This window comes from Macrobrachium nipponense, chromosome 14 (genome assembly GCF_015104395.2).
Source record: "Macrobrachium nipponense isolate FS-2020 chromosome 14, ASM1510439v2, whole genome shotgun sequence".
NCBI classification, from domain to species: Eukaryota; Metazoa; Arthropoda; class Malacostraca; order Decapoda; family Palaemonidae; genus Macrobrachium; species Macrobrachium nipponense.
The window spans coordinates 85,714,352-85,735,379 of record NC_087207.1 but is presented as its reverse complement, the minus strand read 5'-3'; the positions used below and the strand labels follow the sequence as shown (position 1 = coordinate 85,735,379).

The following is a 21,028-nucleotide window of genomic DNA, read 5'->3' as shown; positions in this document are numbered from 1 at the left end:
GGTTGTTTTCCTTATCTATAAGATTCATTAATGTGCCCGCGTAAATGTATTGTTTTTGAAAGTAGGTATCAGCTATTTTAGACATTGAATACTCGGCTATTTACAGAACTTCACCACAAATAACAATTAGTCTATTGTAAACATTTTTTATTTCAATGGAAAAAGAATTAAGAACAGAAATTTGTTGTTCCGAACGAACTAATATATATATATTTTATATATATATATATATATATATATATATATATATATATATATATATATAATATATATAGATATAGATATAGATATAATCTTCATAACACGAAGATGAGATATGTCAATATTGTCCACAGGAGAAAAGAGAATAAAAGACTCTAATAGCTCGATAATTTCGCCTTCCACCAGGCCTCTTCAAGAGCTTTATTTTAACTAAACAAAATGAGTATTAAAAAAATTCATAAACACTTTCCCACTGAAAAATAAAATAAACATAATTGACAAAGTAAAAATTAGGCATTGTGTTTAAATCATAAACAAATGGTCAAAATCAGCAATTCAAACAGGTTAAAAGAGAGAACTATTCAACGATTGGTGATTGGTCATTTAAACTTTTCTCTGAATTTGTACTGTTGGGAAACAATATGAAGGAATAAAGGGTCCAATTTATATATGCCCTGACTGATATTAAAGTTATTTTGTTTGCTAAAACATATGCAAGCTACTTCTAACAAATTTCTTGCAATCATATCTTTTTCTTTGAATAATGTCTCTGTTTTGTTCCAAAGGAAAGGAGGGCCACAATTTTGTACATGTAAATTCAGAGCACTGTTTAGAGAGTTTGTTCTTACACAATATCGATGCTGGGAAATTCTCATATCGATATCTTTTCCTGTTTGTCCCAGGTAGAATTTGCCACATTCACAAGGTATTTTGTATACCACGGCCTCTTCTTGTTTGGGGCTGTTGCAAATAACTGTCTTTCCTACTGTGTTGGAGTAAGAAAATACTACTTAAAGTTTAATAATCTCAAAGGATAAATAATATCACTGAATGAAGGGTGGAATGGGAGAACCAGAGTACTACTCATATCATATTCCTTTTTGGTGTTTGTACTATAATAAGTTTGTTTAGCTAAGAATAAACACTCGTCTGCTCTCTCTCGTCTCGCTCTCTCTCCTTCTTCCCTCTCTCTCTATCCATATCATATTATATATATATATATATATTATATAATATATATATATTATATATATATATTATATAATATATATTATATATAATATATATATATATATATATATATATATATATATATATATATATGATACAATATATATATATATATATATATATATCATATATACTATATAATATATATATATATTATATATATATATATATATATATATATGTATGTATATATATATATATAATATTATATATATATATATATATATATATTATATATATATATATATAATATATATATAATATATAATATATAAGCCCCATGGCAAAATTCTTAAATGCTTTGGTTACTGAGCTTCGTCTAATGCCATTTCCTTTTTGAATAGAGAGATTTCAGAGGTAGGAGAAAGCGATTATGCCGTTTAGACTTGCAGTTCGTGTGTGCGTGTGTGTTAGGTGAGAGGAGAGAGCGAGAGGAGAGAGAGAGAGAGAGAGCAATCTGATGCCAAAAGTAAAAATCAAACGTTGACAAAATAAGTTTGACAGATCTTTCATTTCAGTATTTGAAATGAACCATTTACCTTAACATGCTTTGTATCCTTGATATTAATTTTCCATTGAATTACACTTGTCTCTTTCATATACTTACTACATTTAAAATACAATATAACAATTCGGTTGAGTAAAATGGTTTTTTCGAAACTGACCAAATCTAATCTGCAGGTGATGGTCCCTTTCCTTCCTATGGTCAGGTTCTGAGCATAATTCTAGTTTCATGGTGAGTCACGATGAAAAGGGAAATATTTATTAACGAATGCATTTTATTTATGGTTTAATGATCGAACTAAATTTTCATAAACACGCGAAACCTATAGAAATAAATAAAATTGCGAGTAACGATTCGGACAGCTATAATTTCATGGCAAAAATTTCTGTGAATTCCGGTATATAAGTTAATCAGAAATTATACACTGCAATTCCCATGAAACAGAATTAAAAGTTCTGGTTTCAAATACTAGTGTACAAAATAATATAACTGACGTTGCTATTGATATAACAGATTATAATAATCGCATTACGCAGCTTAATCACCGCCCCCCCTCCCCCCAGTGCACACGTTTCATATCAGTTCCAAATGGAATCATTCCAAACATTCCTTCTTTAGACTTTCCTTCATTACCTGACCAACAGTCACTTACCTTTGTATTTTCTTCCGTATCTGAAAATAACTTAATCCAATTTCATTCTTTATTATATACCCTTCATTATACAGATCCACATATTAGATAAGCGCCTCAGCGGCATGGTTGGTATGGTATTGGCGTCCCACATCGGTGGTCGCGGGTTCGATTCTCGGCCATTCCATTGAGGAGTGAGAGATGTGTATTTCTGGTGATAGAAGTTCACTCTCGACGTGGTTCGGAAGTCACGTAAAGCCGTTAGTCCCGTTGCTGAATATCCACTGGTTCCATGCAACGTAAAAGCACCATACAATCAAACAAACAAACATATATTAGATATCTATTTTTTCATCGAAATAAGCAAAGCCGTGAATAAAATTACCCACTAACACACACTTGATCACGCACGCACATAATATACGCATGGATAGGACATCATCTCTGAAATAATAAACATACTGACGTACCAGTAAAATCGGATAAATTCAGCGTCACATAAAAGGTAAGATTCGGTATTAATAGTCTATTCTTTCCTGGTGAATTGTGTACTCTAAATGTACTATTAAACCATATGGCACCTTATATTCATATCAATAAACTCCACACACGTCCCCTACGTTACAGCTCCACACTCCCGTTAGAATAAGCCCCTTCCACAAGACCTGTCACTTCCATAATTAGGTTGGTGCAAGCAAGGGGGGGGGAGCAAGTAAATCGCTTTGCGTGTTGTTAGTGAGCTTCAGTGACTGCCGGTAACGGACTATAAGGTTCCTTTCGCGCCTCTAAATTCAAGACACTGCGGTTACCACTGAGAGAACCGTAGATCAAAAGAAAGCCTTTCTCCTGAACACGAGATCTTGGATAGGTACAGAAACCAGAAGCAGCCCAGAATAGAAAGGAATGAAAGTGTAGAAAGAAGGGATATCTATCATTGGAGTGTTGAAATGAAAGGGGTTTTACTGGATAAGATTTGGTCGACCTGTGACATTTCTCTCCTACAAGCAATGAATTGTTCTTTTAAGTGAAGGTATATTATGAAGATTATAATCTATTTGATAAAATTTTGACTGCCCTCTGACATTTCTCTTTCAGAAACGATGAACTATTTTTTAAATTACCTTAAATATCAGGATTTTTCATTCTATCGTTAAAATGAAATTAAGACCCACAAAATTTTGACACAGTCAATGGCAACCAAACTAAAAACCGAATAAAAGAGAGAATCATTCAAAAGAGATTGAATGAGGTGATAATCGCATATTCATATTGGAATCACTTTTTGAAACTGCGATTTAGTTCTTGTCTTTTCAGAGAGTCTTAGCTGTCGAACAGAGTATCAAAAGGCAAACAACTTAGTGCCAAAATTACCAGTAGATAATTTTCTTAACTGTTAACTAACGAAATAAACTGCATAGGTTTAAGCTTAAATTCATTTAATTAAAATGATAAGATAAACACAATCTTTTCGTTTCAAATTATGTAAAAGAAGTTACGCTTAACAGTTGAGTACGGACATTAAAATGAAAAAAGGCATTAACGACATTACCAATGAAATTAAAAAAAAAAAAAATAATTATTCGGTGAAAGTATATACTTTTCGTCGTCCTGACTTGAAAGTCTGAGTTGCTAACATCTTGCATGCCAGATAACATTTATGTGAGTAAACATTATGTTCAGTTTTCCTGGTGACATTGCCTGCACGTTTATTTTAAGCTTCTTTGCTTGCATTTTCATTATTGTCATCAGGCGTTGAAGATACGAAAAGATAAAATGGGAACGTGACATTTTTTTACTAACAAATGTGATGTCAAAATATCGTTTCTTATCTAATTCACTATTCCAACATAAAGGGAATTGTAAGTGATAAATAACGAATATGTAACGAGAATGTTTCAATTTACAACCGCGTAATATGAATATAAGTATATTGATAAAAAATAACCTTCATTTTACATATTAGAGAGAGAGAGAGAGAGAGAGAGAGAGCGAGAGAGAGAGAGAGAGAGAGAGAGAGGAGAGAGAGAGAGCAGCGAGAGAGAGAGAGAGAGAGGGTACAGGAGTACAGGGAATTGACATAACAGCAAATTAAATTTCAGGAAGGATTAACTTGAACAGAAAATGTGTAAAAAAAACTCAATGAGATAAGAAGACGAGTGAAGTACGCAATCTTTCGTATAAGATATAGAGAGAAGGACACATCACACGAACAAGTACTAGTGTCTCTCTTCTATTTCACAAAAGGGCAATTTAATTCTTCAATTATTGGTACAGTAGCACTTATTTCAATTATTGGACCAGAAAAACTATTTTATCAGAAATGCATAATAAAGAAAGATATTGCTTTTTCTTTTTTATGAATAGAAACCAGAATCGTTTAAATTAAAAGAAGCACAAATACGTTAGTAAAGGCTTGGCCGAAATCTATTTGAGCAAGATGAAAGAGAAAGACATTCTTCATTTTCGGTTTCCTCGTAGTTCTCAAGTTACCAGCGACGTAATATGGGATTTGACCATGGACTCCCGCACACAGAAGAGGGGTACTTGCCCCCACCCCTGAAATCCTGAAAAAAAATATATATATATATTATATATATATATATATATATATATATATATATATATATATATATATTATATTTAACTACCTCACTTTGTTTTCCTTCCACTTTACAATATAATCTTTCAGTTTAAGTAAATTAAGGTATCAATTATTTACTGTATAATATTGCATACAGTATATAACTGCGTTGTTCTTTCCAGAATTATTTTAATTCAGCTCAACATTAGCTACATGGAAACTATTGAAAATAAAGTCTATGTGCATTGTATCCTTTATCGCATCTTCCTTCAATTAAATTATGACATGCAGTTCCACTGCATATGCTATAGTATATATATATATATATATATATATATATATATATATATATATATATATATATATATATATATATATCATCGAGCTGCAAATGTCCTTTAATATCTAATTCGCTTTACCTCGGAATTGATATATTTTCATATATGTATATGGGATTTTAAAAACCAAGAGAAAACCAAGATACTTTAGAGCGACCACGGAAACCAGGTTGCGGTCAATAGTTCAACCGGCAGACGCTTACTTTGTACTAACACAAATTGTAGAAATGACCACCACAAGAGGGATCTGAATGAATTCTATTCGAACATAATCTCCGCTTTGTGCTTGCTTCGGGCAGGACTGCCTACAGATTTCGTCAAGGTAATTCTCGTAATATTCCTGGATGGAATGACTTGGTTAAAGATCTGTATACATACTCACGAGAAATGTTTTTGTTACTGTGGAGGCAAAATATGGTAGCCCCAGGGAAGGGCACACTGCATTGCTAATGAGACAGGCGAGAGCGCAGTTCAAACTTGCTCTTAAGCACTGCAGGTTATATGAAAAAACAACTAAGAGCCGATGCAATGTCTAGAAACTTAGAATCTGGTGATTACCCTCGTCTTTGGAAAGATATCCAGCCTCAAATCCTAAAACTAAAAAGCTATCACAGAGAATAGGGGAAGGAGTCGGAGACGAAGCTATTGCAAGTATGTGGGGCGATCACTTCAACAATATCCTGAATTGCATAAATGATCAAGATTCCCGAAGGGATGTAGATAACCTCCTTACTGACAACATTCAATTTTCATTTTGCAGACAGTTTTACGCCAGGTAACATCAGCGATGCCATAAACAGCCTACCTAATAATAAATCGCCCGGCTGTGATGGTCTTCCTGCAGAGGCCTTCAAACTCTGCCATCCGATAATTTACATTTTGCTAGCTGCCCTATTCAATGCGTGCATAATTCACCGGTTTCTTCCAGACTCCCTACTCTTAGTTCACTTGATACCATTAATCAAAAAACAAGCTAAAGGATGCAGCTGACCCTGGCAACTACCGGCGATTGCAATCACAACGATCGCATCGAAGATACTTGAGTCTGTCTTCTAGTGAGACTTCTCCCCTTTCTACACACCACTGACAAACCAGTTCGGGTTTAAAGCAAACCACTCAACCGACACCTGCATCTACATACTGAAAGAATTGCTGAACTACTACCTATCATCAGCCTCTCCTGTTTTCCTTTGTTTTGTAGATGTGAGAAAAGCATTTGACAGAGTAAACTACCTGAAGCTCTTCCTGAAGCTGCATAAAAGGGGCACACCCCTATATCTAATTGGCATTTTACATTGCTGGTTCTCCACACAGCAATTCTGTGTCAAATGGGGAAACGTATTATCTTACAACCTTCGGCTCCCTAAACGGGCTTCGGCAAGGGGGCATTCTCTCTCCATACCTGTTTAATACGTACACAGATGCCTTGAACGTCAAACTGAACTCGCTCCCCAATCGGATGCACTGTCAATGAAACAACTATAAACAACCTCTGTTACGCCGACGATATGGTTCTGATTTCCCATCAGTGCAAGGTCTCCAACGACTCATCGACACTTGCCGCCAATATGCAGAGGAATTTGATATAATCTACAACGAAACCAAGACCCAATGCATGTCGCTGCTCCCGAGATCGCTTAAGCATATTGCAGAACCTCAAATTTTCCTCGGAAACCATCGGCTGGAATTTGTGCACGAATTTCCGTACTTGGGTACCATTATCACCGACGACCTAAAAGATACGGCAGACATTGAACAGAGGCGTCGTAAACTATGTGCAGCGGGCAACATGATTGCAAAGAGGTTTGCCTTCTGTCACCGAGACGTGAAACTGCTGCTCTTCCGCTCGTACTGCTACAGTATCTATGGGTGTTCCCTCTGGACGAACTATACCCGAGAGACCATGCGACGCATCACTGTTGTGCACAATGACATTCTGAGGCGCCTCACAAACACTCCCCGCTACCACTCCGCCACACAGATGCTCATAGAAAACCACCTGGACAATTTAAAAATCATTGTTAGGCGAACAATGTCCAGTCTGGTAACCGAGTGAGAAACAGCAGCAACCGCTCATACAAAAGCATCCTAAGGAGTGAAGCAAGAAGAAAATCAAAATTGTGGGAAAGATGGGAAAATGAGGCCTTTGTCCCCTAAAGGACTTAATCTCTGTATTGGCAAGATGTCATCTGCAGTTTTTGTCATTATTACATTTATTGCTGATATTTTAATTTTTCATTATTACTGTGATTACTATCAAGTTAAAGTTTTATTTACATTTAATTTATGTATTAAGCCCTCTGGACCTGACTACTGTAACCACCTAAGGTCTCTAGTTGAAATTTGAGTTATATAATATATGCACCATCTGTTATTACTCTCAATGCATATTTTTTTTTTTCTCACCAATATTATTACTGTTATTACCAGTATGATGATTACTAGCTTTTATGCTACCTCAGCTACTTTGTGGATAAGTGCCGATTATTCATTTTCTTTTTCTATTTTATCATGTCACATGTATCCTAGATTGTGTTTTGCTACCGTCTGTATTTTGTATAATCAATGTATATGGCCCCGAGCCGAAATAAAGCATATTATTATTATTATTATTATTATTATTAAAAGGGAATTTTTAGTTGATAATAATTTCGTCCCCACGGGATCGAACCACCATCCAACAGACAGGCATGAAATCAGGACCGACACTGACGGTTACCGATTCGGCTAACAGTGAGGATATATATATATATATATATATATATATATATATAATATATATATATATATATATATATATATATATATATATATATATATATATAGATATCGATATCTATATCTATATCTATATCTATATCTATATCGATATCGATATTGATATCTATATATATCTATATATCTATATATCGATATATCTATATATCTGTATATATATATATTATATATATATATATATATATATATATATATATATATATATATATATATATATATAGATATATATATATATATATCGAGCTACAAATGTCCTTTAATATCTAATTCGCTCTACCTTGGAATTAATATATTTTCATATATGTTTAACCGAACAGGAATTTTCTAGACGATCATAGAAATGCCAGCCAACGGGCACGAACCATCGACATCTTCAATTCCAGGACTGGCAGTGAAGCCTTAGCCCACCCCGCAACCGCAAGAGGATATAAGTTTATGCTGTCTCCCACCTCAAATACCCGTCGCACTCAGGTAATTGTAGTTTTGGAGACTGCATCAAACTCACCTCGTCCTCAGTAGCGTTGTAGTACTTTTGCCTGCATGTAGCCATTATACAAGTCATATCACATTACCGTGATTCAGATACATATATCAAGCTACAAATGTCCTTTAATATCTAATTCGCTCTACCACGGAATTAATCATATTTTTTTTCATATATGTTTAATCGAAGGGAAATTTTCTAATTGATAATAGAATTGCGGCCGACGGGCACAAACCATTCACATCTTCAATTCCAAGACTGGCAGTGAAGCCTTAGCCCACCCCGCCACTGCTAGAGGATATAAGTGTATGCCGCCTCCCATCTCATATACCTGCCGCGCTCAGGTATTTTTAGTTTTGGAGACTGCATCAAACCCACCTTGTCCTCGGTAGCGTTGTAGTGCTTTTGCCTTCACATAGCAATTATATAAGTCATAACACATTACCGTGATCCATATACATGTATCGAGCTACAAATGTCCTTTAATATCTAATTCGCTCTACCTCGGAATTAATATATTTTCATATATGTTCATCCGTAGGGGAATTTATTCAGAGATAATAGAATTGCCGGCCGACGGGCACGAACCATCGACATCTTCAATTCCAGGACTGGCAGTGAAGCCTTTAGCCCACCCTGCCACCGCAAGAGGATATAAGTTTATGCCGCCTCCCATCTTTAAATACCTGCCGCACTCGGGTATTTTTAGTTTTGGAGACTGCATCAAACCCACCTCGTCCTCGGTAGCGTTGTAGTGCTTTTGCCCGCACGTAGCCATTATATAAGTCATATCACATTACTGTGTTTGATATTCATATATCTAGCTACAAATGTCCTTTAATATCTAATTCGCTCTACCTCGGAATTAATATTTTTTCATGTATGATTAACTGAAGGGGAATTTATTCAGCGATAATAGAATTGCCGGCAGACGGGCTCGAACCATCGACATCTTCAATTCCAGGACCGGCAGTGAAGCCTTAGACCACCCTGCCACCGCAAGAGGATATAAGTTTATGTCGCCTTTATAAAGACGTATTCTGAAAAACTTTTAAATTTTAGCCCTGGTATGTACAAAATAGACAATCTTATCATAGATAAAATAGTGAAGATTTTAACTTATCCTTTAATTTGGTGTACTTGTCAAGTGCCTTCTTATGCATTTCTTGTGAGTTTTAACATTATCCTTTAAGTTTTTGTACTAAGTCAAATTCCTCTTTTATAAATATTTCACATTGATAGTACTGTTCATTCAGTTATTTTTGTTTATTGGTGTTTTAGGTATGTTGTTAGTGTCATTATTATTACTATTCATAATTGTGAATTCAGTTGTTTTATAAACTGGTTGACAGTGTTTTTTTCTCTTCTGTAAGTAATTGGGTCATTGGGCAATTACTCTCTTTCTTTTGACTTGTTGGGGTGTTAAGTGATTGGGTAATCTAGACGAATGCTGTTTCTGTTTGTAATGGCCTTATTGTACATAAATATATTATAATTCTTTTCCACTTTGCTTTTATGAGAGCTTTCTTACTTACTAGTTTTAACGTTTTGTATTACTTTGTGCCCCGAAGATGTGTTAAATACACGAAAGTACTTGGCACTCTGTCTTTTCTTTTTTTTATAAATTTCCCTGTGGCTTTTGCTGGTAAACAATCTTGTGCTTACTTTTGTGATATATATATATATATATATATAATATATATAAAAAAATATATATATATATATATATATATATATATATATATATATATATATATATATATATATATATATATATACATACATACATACATACATACATATATATATATATATATATATATATATATATATATATATATATATATATATATATATATATACATATATATATATATATATATATATATATATATATATATATATATATATATATATATATATATATATACATACATACATATATATATATATATATATATATATATATATATATATACATACATACTATATAGATATATATATATATATATATATATATATAGTATATATATATATATATATATATATATATATATACATACATATATATATATATATATATATATGATATATATATATATATATATATATATGTATGTATATATATACATACATATATATACATATATATATATATATATATATATATATATATATATATATATCTATATATATATATATATACTATATATGTATGTATATATATATATATATATATATATATATATATATATATATATATATCATATATTTATGCAAAGAATGTCTATAATATTGAATTCATTATGCTTTAGGAATATTTAACCAAACCAAAGGGAAAATGAAAAGGGTTGCAGCTGTAGCCAGGGGCACTGCGTGAAGTGCACTGATGTCACTGCCCCCTACTGGGAACCTGACTACGGATTCAGAGCTCTACTCTCGTCTAATCTTTGGCAGGATACATTACTTATGCGTCCACCAGCTTACAATCTAAACAAAAAATAAATAGTAATCGAGTCATTGCATAAGCTTGTGATGAGTTCTTAGGGATATACTACCAATGTTCAGTACGATATATGTTTCAGTTCCGTCTTTTTCTTTATAAATTTCCTTTATAAATGATGACTAAAAAAATGCGACTGACTCATTCAGTCACCAATTTCCTTTCAAGCCCGAATATTGTATACTTGCCGTCGCCTGTCTTTTAAATTGATTTCAGTAATAACCTTCCTTATATACCCACATTATGCGAAAGTAAGTAGAAATAGAAAATGAAAGAATAAGAGGAACTGCTAATGTCGTAGAAATATCAAAGAAGGCCCAGGGAGAAAGACTGCTATAGTATGGCATGTGATGGGAGGGGATGAGACATATTATGGAGGGAGGAGAGTGATGCATTTGGAGGTGCCTGGCGGGAGAGCGAGACGGAGACCGAAGCGAAGGTGGATGGATGTAAATAAGGATCTGAGAGACAAACAATTAGTCAGACCAAGTTGGAGGAAAGCTGTCAGAGAAACATCGACCCCACATAGAATTGAGAAAAGATGCACAGAACAATCGTGTCATGAGAATAAAGTACTTTAGGCCTATGGTGTTCATAGAGCGGCGGGGCAATGTTAAAGAATATTTGAAAACTTGCAATTAACTAATCATGTGTGTATCGATTATGAAATTACGTGAGAATAGAAACAGCATGTTAACCTAATCAAGGTAAGCATTCAATATGCATTGTCTCATGGTTTTAGTTTCACCAGTGATGTCAAAAGCAGCACCTAATTGCAAATGGGGTTTGAAATACGTTTATGCCTTTACTCATATCTGGCAGTTTACTTACGATAAATCCGGGGCTTATCACGTCGAGTATCGGTTTATAATTTTTTTGACGATGATAGACGTTTTGAGTAGACAAGGAAAATTAGCATAGGCCTACATAAAACGGATATCCCCCTTCCCCTCCTCTTGTGCTAAACGTTGGCAAAGCTTTAAAAATGTGCTTATTAAGCTAAACAAAGGAAATTTTGAAATAATTTTTCAACAGTGCGCCGATTTGACCTCAAACTGGGTGAAAAGAATGAAGACTAGAAAAAACTGGACCTTACTGAAACTCCAATCCACTTTTCTATTAGCATTGATTTATGAAGGGGGTAGGGAGGGCAATCTTATTTAATATTTCGATGTGTATATGAAAAATACTGAATTTACCTAACGAGAGCAATAGTTTAAAAAAAAAAAAAGTATAGGCCTAGTCCTATAACACAATGTTTAAGACCAGAGGGATCATGGTCTCTCTCTCTCTCTCTCTCTCTCTCTCTCTCTGTGCACTGCATTCTTTTGTTTCTCTCTGCCATTCGTTTGTTACTTCCTCTCGTCTCTCAAGTGTTTTCCAACACCCCCCGCCCCAAAGGATAACTAATTTTTTTCTCTCTCTCATCCTCCGTCATGGAGAACATCCCACTGTTGCCATGGCCGCCCGCCAATGCATGAGCAACTCTTCGGCCACACTCAGACGCCAAACAACAACAAACTCAAATTTGAAACCGTTGAAATACCTTTTTTTTTATAACTGGACGAAAGATTTCATATTCAGCCACTCCTCTTCCCTAATTTCTTCGCTGTCACAAACAAAAATTATATTTCCAATATAAAGGCAGATGAAAAGATCTACTCGACCCGAAAGGCTCTCCACGACCAGGGTTACCGCAAAGTCCGCACATCACCGAGAAATTATAGCTCCGCACCGGGATGTGTAGTGTTAATTTCCACTTCCTAGCATACTTATCGAAACTTATTCGGTTATAATCAGTTAAATCACTTCAACTAATGCAATTGCCTAATGCATATTTGCAGTTGTTTTCTCAAAATAAATAAGTAAATAAATAAATAAAATAAAAACTCATTAAACATGACTAAGTTTTACAATAATGTAAGTCAGCCTTCACCCTGAGATTAATTCACAAATTAATTCAATTTTACTAAACTATATGTATGTATATATATATATATATATATATATATATATATATATATATATATATATATATATATATATATATATATATATATGAAATTACAAACGCAAATTGAAGATTGCTGGACCTAAAGAATGAATGCATTTAAAACATCACGTTTGGGTTACGTCATATGCTGTTGTCAAAATCAGTTCTTAATTAACAATCGCATGATCGTATTTGATATTGGCGCGTGAACACTCGAGACTAGTGAAAATGGTTAATTTTTCAAAAATATGAGTACTTTCAAAAATATCATATAATTTCAATCATTTTTCATTGATGAAAAAAAGTTTTAAAAGCTAAATAAATATATGCGGACCTACAGCGCGCACACGTGAGGAGTGCAGACTCAGCTCTGCATTCAATGACTCCCCCTCGAATCTTCTCCGCACTTTTGGTCGTTTCTCCGCACTTTGGCAACACTGTGCCGGACCGACATAGTGTGAAAAGGTACATACATTAGAGATAATAGTCCACTGCTAGTCGCATGTTGGTCCGACATCGTGTCGCATTTACGTACGACAGTGTGAAAGGTCCTGAAGCAGTTGAACAAGTAACTAACGGAACATCCAATAGATGTTGCGCCGTCAGGCAAGGAAGGAGGAGTGGGCAGCAGGTATTTTTCTTGAGCATAGAGTAAAGTATCCATAATCTATTAACGTTAATTAAGAGAGTGGTCGTAAACATTTTGTTGTTGACGAAACTTGGGGTTTGAGTGTAAAATGTGCATTTAAGGAAATATGCGAAATAAATATGAGACTAAAAGTGCTTAGGAACTCAGTATTTATGAAATGGCATTCCTATAGATCATTAAATCTTATATACTGACATGACTGTCCACGAGATCGATACAAAACTTTCACCAACAGTGTTAACAGTGATGATCTGTAAAGCAGCAAGCCACCTCTTTATATATATATATATATATATATATATATATATATATATATATATATATATATATATGTATATATATATATATATATATATATATATATATATATATATATATATATATATATATATATATATATATACCTCAATAAGGTAAGTGAACTGAAAATTTTGCTAATTTGCTGATAGAGATGTATAGAGATGTTCATAGATATATATATATATATATATATATATATATATATATATATATATATATATATATATATATATATATATATATATATAAGGTTTTTTTGCCACGAAGGAAAAAATGAAAAACGCGAGATAGCCGAGTACTTTTCGGTCTATTCGGACCCTTTACTGAGCAAAGGTCGAATAGGACAGAAAGTACTCGGCTATCTCGCTTTTTCATTTTTCCTTCGTGCAAAAAAAACCTATTTATACATAGCATCACGTTTTATATACTTCGTGATCAAGTTATTCAATATATATATACTATATATATATATATATATATATATATATATATATATATATATATATATATATATATATATATAAGAACATCTCTATCAGCAAATTAGCAAAATTTTCAGTTCACTTACTTTATTGAGGTAGCAACCATACACACAGATACATGTCTATATACTTATACAATTCATGATTGGGCCAACCTCCATAAAGAAGGCGGGCGATATGAGCAATAACACTAAATATTACGGCTATATATATTTTCTTTATTTACTAAATGTTAGTAACTAAAACAACATGAAATATTAGGATACTTTCACCAATATAACAGGTTCATATTTGGTGGAAAAGAGAAAGACAGAACCACTGAATATAACAAGACAGCGATAAGTAGAGAGAAAGACAGAGAGAGATAACTTATCAAGTTCTTTTCTAGATTATGGTGTGAAGAAGCCTCGTGTTCTTATTTTCTTCCTAGCACCAGATCAGTTGCAAAATATCAGTTATTATCAATTTTACTATAATTTTTTTCGTAAGGATATTTTCATCCTTGTTTTCAAGATGCATTGTAATAGAAAATAACTTAACTCAATTTCTGTTTCAAGAACCAAAGTAGTTTCTAGTGCCGATGTAGTTATAGCTAATTCTAATGTGTAAAGGGAGTTAATATGTTATTGTAGGAATTTAACTTTCTCTCCTGTGAAGTCAACTGCCGTGGTCCTTGCCGTTCCTGACCATTTCCTGTCTTAGGGAGGGTTAGGAACCACTAACTTCTACCTTTACATTGGCGAATTTAGTTGCCTAGTATATAGCCATTCGTAGACTGCAGCTTTTAGCTACCGCTAATTCTATCAGGGCTTATTTCTTCTACCTTTTGGACCCCTTTTAATATTCCAGGCTTAGTTTCTTAACTGCTGTGCTCTTATCTTTCTCAACTTTATTGCCTTAATCTGTTTTTCCTTCTTTTCTGGAATGAAGCGCGTTTTGTAATTCCCTTTATTTCAAAATAACAAAATAAAAGTAGTGATATTTACAAAGCCTTCTATATTCAAAATTTAAGGCTATTTCAGTTTGACTAAATGTTAAACTAAAAAAACATCACATTTTTCCGACAATCTGGCAGATAACTTTGAACCAATATAACTTTTTTCATTTAAATTTTGAGATACTATAAATTTTACTTTTCACTTTAAACCTTTGAAATATGCATGGTCTTCCAAAACATTTGCATTAACTGGTAATCAAGTAAAAGGAACATAACACAAAACACGTGAGCTAGTGTCAATATTTTATTATTATTATTTGTATGATAATATACAATGAGTAGGATGTCCAACCTCCATCTGCATCTGTGACCTCACACAGACGATCAGGTATGGAATCTACAGTTTATATTATGTAACAGAAGTGTGGGTTATGTATTTGATTTCCCTGGAACGTGTTTTACGCAGATATTTTTTTTCTTTATCAAGCACGCTTCTGCAATTCATTTTCTTAACCTTACAAGTCATGTCGTTTTCATTGTTGTATTTATTATTTGACGACATTATTGATTCTGTAATTGTTTTTAAATTGCAACAGTTTCTTCGTTACACATCATTGAGAGGCACAGTATTTAGTTGTTGTCATTATGATCCGTATTAAACAGTATTAATTACATTTGTGTTCTAAGGATGCATTCACAAACCAAATGCGTCGCCTTATATAGAAATAGGGTTGTTTTGGATTTTCTACTTTATTTCTATATTGGATTTCAATTTAGGAATCAGGTTATGCTCTAATAAAATTGTACTCCTTTATATCTGATTTCACTTTTATATAGGACAAAATTGAGTATAATTAAATTTCGTTTTACCTTTTCTTTGTATCCATATGATATAAATTTAAAATCTTAAAACTTACCTATAGTGTTTGAAAATCATTATGGTTGAGAAGTTGATTATTATATATAATATATATTATTTCTCTTGATGTCTCGGCTAATTCATTTAGAATGATATCTTTTAGTTATTTTGTTAAATTCAATAAAAATAAAACATAGCTTAAAAAAATGGTCATTTTTTGCTCAGTTCCAATTGCCCGCCTGTAGTTAGTATTGTTGTTCTTGTAGACAAAAAAGGTAAATAAAGGAAAATCCCTAAATATATTTAATAGATAAGACGATAAGAGACCAAACAAAAAGATACTTACTGCAAAAAGATCCCGAGAGAGAGAGAGAGAGAGAGAGAGAGAGAGAGAGAGAGAGAGAGAGGGGGGGGGCATGATTAAAAAGCTTTCAGAATGTTTCTTGCTATATTTCGATAAATCGAAATATCTCTTGTAAAATATTGAAAATCAAGGAAAAAGCAAGAGATATAGAGGAGAGTATATGAAGTGGGTATTCCAGTTTGAAGAAAATGTGGCCTTACCTGGCCTTGGCAGCAGCTGTTGTGTGACGTTGTTGTGTAGATGTTGTTTGAAATACGGAGAGAAGTGTGACGCAAGGATAGTGATGTTGTTTATAGGCTGCCTATTGACTGGTGAGGTCCTCGTAATTCCTGATGATGGAGGTGAAGAGCCCAAGGAAATGGAATTGAAGGAGAAGAATTTCGGCCTTGCGAGACACCATCCAGTACCAGAGAGAGCAGCAGGTGAACTTGGACAGGATAATTTTTGAGCTGCAACAGAGGCTTGACTACAATGAAGAGATTCAGGCGGCGGGCGGAAAGGAAGAAAGCACACGTGTGATGCAGATAACTGAGGAGGTGTTGCAAGAACAGGCCTGGCAAGAAAGGGCCCACTTATTCGAAGGTGAGACGTTGTTTGTGAAGGAGAAGGATCAAGTGAAGATGGAAAAACAGCAGCTGGAAGACAAGATTGTCAAGACACAGAAGAAAATGAGCAGTTGATGGATTACACAAAGATGCCCTATGTGAGAGGATAAGGGAACCGACAGTGCAATTGCCAGAGGCAAACTGGCAGGTTGAGAGGCAAGAGAAACTGCTACGACAGAAGGAGAAGGACCTGCAGATATAGAGCGAAGAAGCGGCGCGGATGGCGAGGCTCGTCCAGGAACGAAAAGACGCGACCGAAAAGCGCTAATCGGACAGGAAAGACGCCGAGGTCAGGTTCGAGCTCCTGCAGAAGAAAGTGGAAGACCTTAGGAAGGAAAGGTGTGGACTCTATTGTGAAGTTGAGGTTGCAAAACTGAAGAGAAAGGAGCTGAGGTGCCTCCTAGAGGAAGGAAATCATGGCTTCAAGTGGCTGGATAGGAAGAGCGGTGTTCAGGGCGAACGGAACGACCAGTTGGAAGATGAGGTTGGAGAGGTGCGAGGAGCGAAGGAGAATTGGTTTGCCAGGTGAAGAAGCTGCCTGGGAATTAGAGATGCGTGGAGAAGGAAGAGTGGAAAATGAAGGAGCAGCTGTCCATGTTCAAGGAATGGAGCGACCAAGTCTAAGCTGGCCTTGTGAAGAGGGATCAGATGTGAAAAATTTGAGGAGGATGTTTGTTGTATGGAAAGTTTTTTTTTTTTATTGAAATCAATAAAGTTTATCTAGAAAGTACGATTTTCATTTACACAATGAATTTTTTTTTAGCAAATTTTGTTATTTAGATAATAATTGGAGTTTAACTGAATTGAAAGACTTCTTGTTTGATAAATGCATGTGTTAGAATTGATTTTAGTTTGGAATGGATGGATTTTAAGAGTGAAGTGCAATACTTGATTTTATGATTGAGAAAAGTAAAGGTTTGTATTTGATGAAAGTTTTGAAGTGTACTATATGAAGGTTTGATGTTTATATGTAATAAGTTTGGTTTGTTAATGGTTGAAGGAAATGAAAGTTATCTGGAAATAAGTATAAAACGTTTTGTAAGAGTTTTATGATTGGTGAAAGGGAAAGGAAAATGAAAGGTGATTGGTGGAGTGCAAGATTGGAAGCAGAGGATAGAGAGAAGATTGGGGGAGGAGAGGAGAAGGGAACATTGAGAAAAGATTGGTGGAGTGCCAGGAGAAGCAGAGAATTAAGAGAAGATTCAGGGAGCGTCAGAAGAAGAAGCAGAGACTTCAGAGAAGATTTGTGGAGTGCAAGGATAAGAAGGAGAGGATTCAGAGAAGATTCTGGCATGCGAAGAGAAGAAGCAGAGGATTGAGAGAAGGCCCTGGAGAATTGAAAGGATTCAGTGGCATATTCTGGTTCTAAGGTTAAGCAGAGGTGTTACTCTCTATAGGGAGGGCGGGCAAAGCTCGCCACGGGTCCCGGGAACGGGCGGGCGAGGCCCGCCTGGCGTCCCGGGAACGGGCGGGTAAGGCCCGCCTGGCGTCCCGGGACGGGCGGGCGACGGCCGCCTGGCGTCCCGACGGGCGGGCGACGGCCCGCCTGCGTCCGGGACGGGCGGGCGACGGCCCGGCCTCGTCCCGGACGGGTTGGCGGGTCCCGACGGCCCGCATGGCGTCCCCGGGACGGGCGGCGACGGCCCGCCTGGCCGTCCCGGGACGGGCGGCGACGGAACTGCCTGGAGTCCCGGGATCGCGGGCGACGGCCCACGCCCCCCGCCCTCCCGGGACGGGGCGCGCGACGGCCCGCCCTGGCGTCCCACGGGTTGGGTGGGCGGGACGGCCGCCTGGCGTCCCGGGACGGGCGGGGCGACGGCCCCGCCCCCTGGCGTCCCGGGACGGGCGGGCGACGGCCCGCCTGGCGTCCGGACGGGCGGGCGACGGCCCGCCCTGGAGTCCCGGGACCGGGCGGGCGACGGCCGCCTGGCGTCCCGGGACGGCGGGGCGACGGCCCGCCTGGCGTCCCGGGACGGGTTGGGGCGGGTCGACGGCCCCGCCTGGCGCGGGGACGGGCGCGGGCGACGGCCCCGCCTGGCGTCCCGGGACGGGCGGGCGACGGCCCCCGTCCTGGCGTCCCGGGACGGGCGGGCGACGGCCCGCCTGGCGTCCAGGGACGGGCGGGTCGACGGCCCGCCAGGCGTCCCGGGGTGACGGCGGGCGACGGCCCGCCTGGCGTCCCGGGACGGGCGGGCGCGACGCCAGCCAGGGCGTCCCGGGAAACGGGCGGGCGACGCCCGCATGTCCCGGGAGGCGCGGGCGACGGCCCGCCTGGCGTCCCGGGACGGTCGGGCGACGGCCCGCCTGGCGTCCCGGCCCACGGGTCCCTGGCGGGCGGACGGACCCGCCTGGCGTCCCGGGACCGGGGAACGGGCGGGCGACGGCCGCCAGGCGTCCCGGGACGGCGGGCGACGGCCCCGCCGGCGTCCCGGGACGGGCGGGCGACGGCCCGCCTGGCGTCCCGGGAGGGCGGGCGACGGCCCGCCTGGCGTCCCGGGACGGGCGGGCGACGGCCCGCCAGGCGTCCGGGACGGGCGGGCGACGGCCCGCCAGGCCGTCCCGGGATTGGGCGGGCGACGGCCCGCCAGGGTGTCCAGGGACGGGTCGGGCGACGGCCCGCCAGGCGTCCGGGACGGGCTGGGCGACGGCCCGCCAGGCAGCCCCGGGACGGGCGGGCGACGGCCCGCCAGGCAGCCCCGGGACGGGGCGGGCGACGGCCCGCCAGGCAGCCCCGGGACGGGCGGGCGACGGCCCGCAGGCAGGCAGCCCCGGGACGGGCGGGCGACGGGCCCAGCCAGGCAGCCCCGGGACGGGCGGGCGACGGCCCGCCAGGCATCCCCGGGACGGGCGGGCGACGGCCCGCCAGGCAGCCCCGGGACTGGGCGGGGGCGAGGCCCCCGCCAGGGCGCCCCGGGACGGGCGGGGGCGACGGCCCGCCAGGCAGCCCCGGGACGGGCGGCGACGGCGTCCCAAGGCAGCGGGACGGCGCGACGGCCCGCCAGGCGTCCCGGGACGGGCGGGGGCGACGGCACCGGCCTTGGCGTCCCGGACGGGCGGGCGACGGCCCGCCTGGCGTCCGGGACGGGCGGGCGACGGCCCGCCTGGCGTCCCGGGTGGACGGGCGGCGACGGCCCGCCAGGCGTCCCGGGACGGGCGGGCGACGGACCCGCCTGGCGTCCCGGGACGGGCGGGTCGACGGCCCGCCAGGCGTCCCGGGACGGCGGGCGAGGGCGGACCGGCGCCTGGCGGCCCGGGACGGGCGGGCGATGGCCCGCCAGGCGTCCCTGGACGGGCGGCGCCGGCCCGCCTGGCGTCCCGGGACAGGCGGGCGACGGCCCGCCAGGCGTCCCTGGGACGGGCGGGCGACAGGCCCGCCTGGCGTTCCCCGGGACGGGCGCAGGGCGACGGCCAGCCTGGTCGTCCCGGATGGGGGCGGGCGACGGCCAGCCTGGCGTCCCGGGACGGGCGGGTGACGGCCCGCCTGGCGTCCCGGGACGGGCGGGGGGGGCGACGGCCAGCCTGGCGTCCCGGGACGGGCGGGCGACGGCCCCCGCCCTGGCGTCCCGGGACGGGCGGGCGACGGCCCGCCTGGCGTCCCGGGACGGGCGGGCGACGGCCCGCCTGGCGTCCCGGGACGGGCGGGCGACGGCCCGCCAGGCGTCCCAGGGACGGGCGGGCCGCCCGCCAGGCGGTCCCGAGGGGCGGGCGATGGCCCCCAGTGCATCCAAGGGATTGGCGGCGCGACTGGCACCCGCCAGGCGTTCCAGGGTACGGGCGAGCGACGGCCCGCCAGGCGTCCCGGGACCC

General features: G+C 40.0%; 1 long non-coding RNA gene across 1 annotated transcript in view; it reads left to right on the top strand.

Annotated features, from left to right (window-relative positions):
• LOC135226616 (uncharacterized) overlaps positions 1 to 17,948 on the top strand; it is a 59,944-nt gene extending 41,996 nt beyond the window's left edge. The window contains exon 2 of the long non-coding RNA XR_010317260.1: positions 17,039 to 17,948. This is a non-coding gene — a long non-coding RNA (uncharacterized LOC135226616). The remainder of the gene's footprint in view (positions 1 to 17,038) is intronic.
• The last annotated feature ends 3,080 nt before the right edge of the window (positions 17,949 to 21,028 follow it).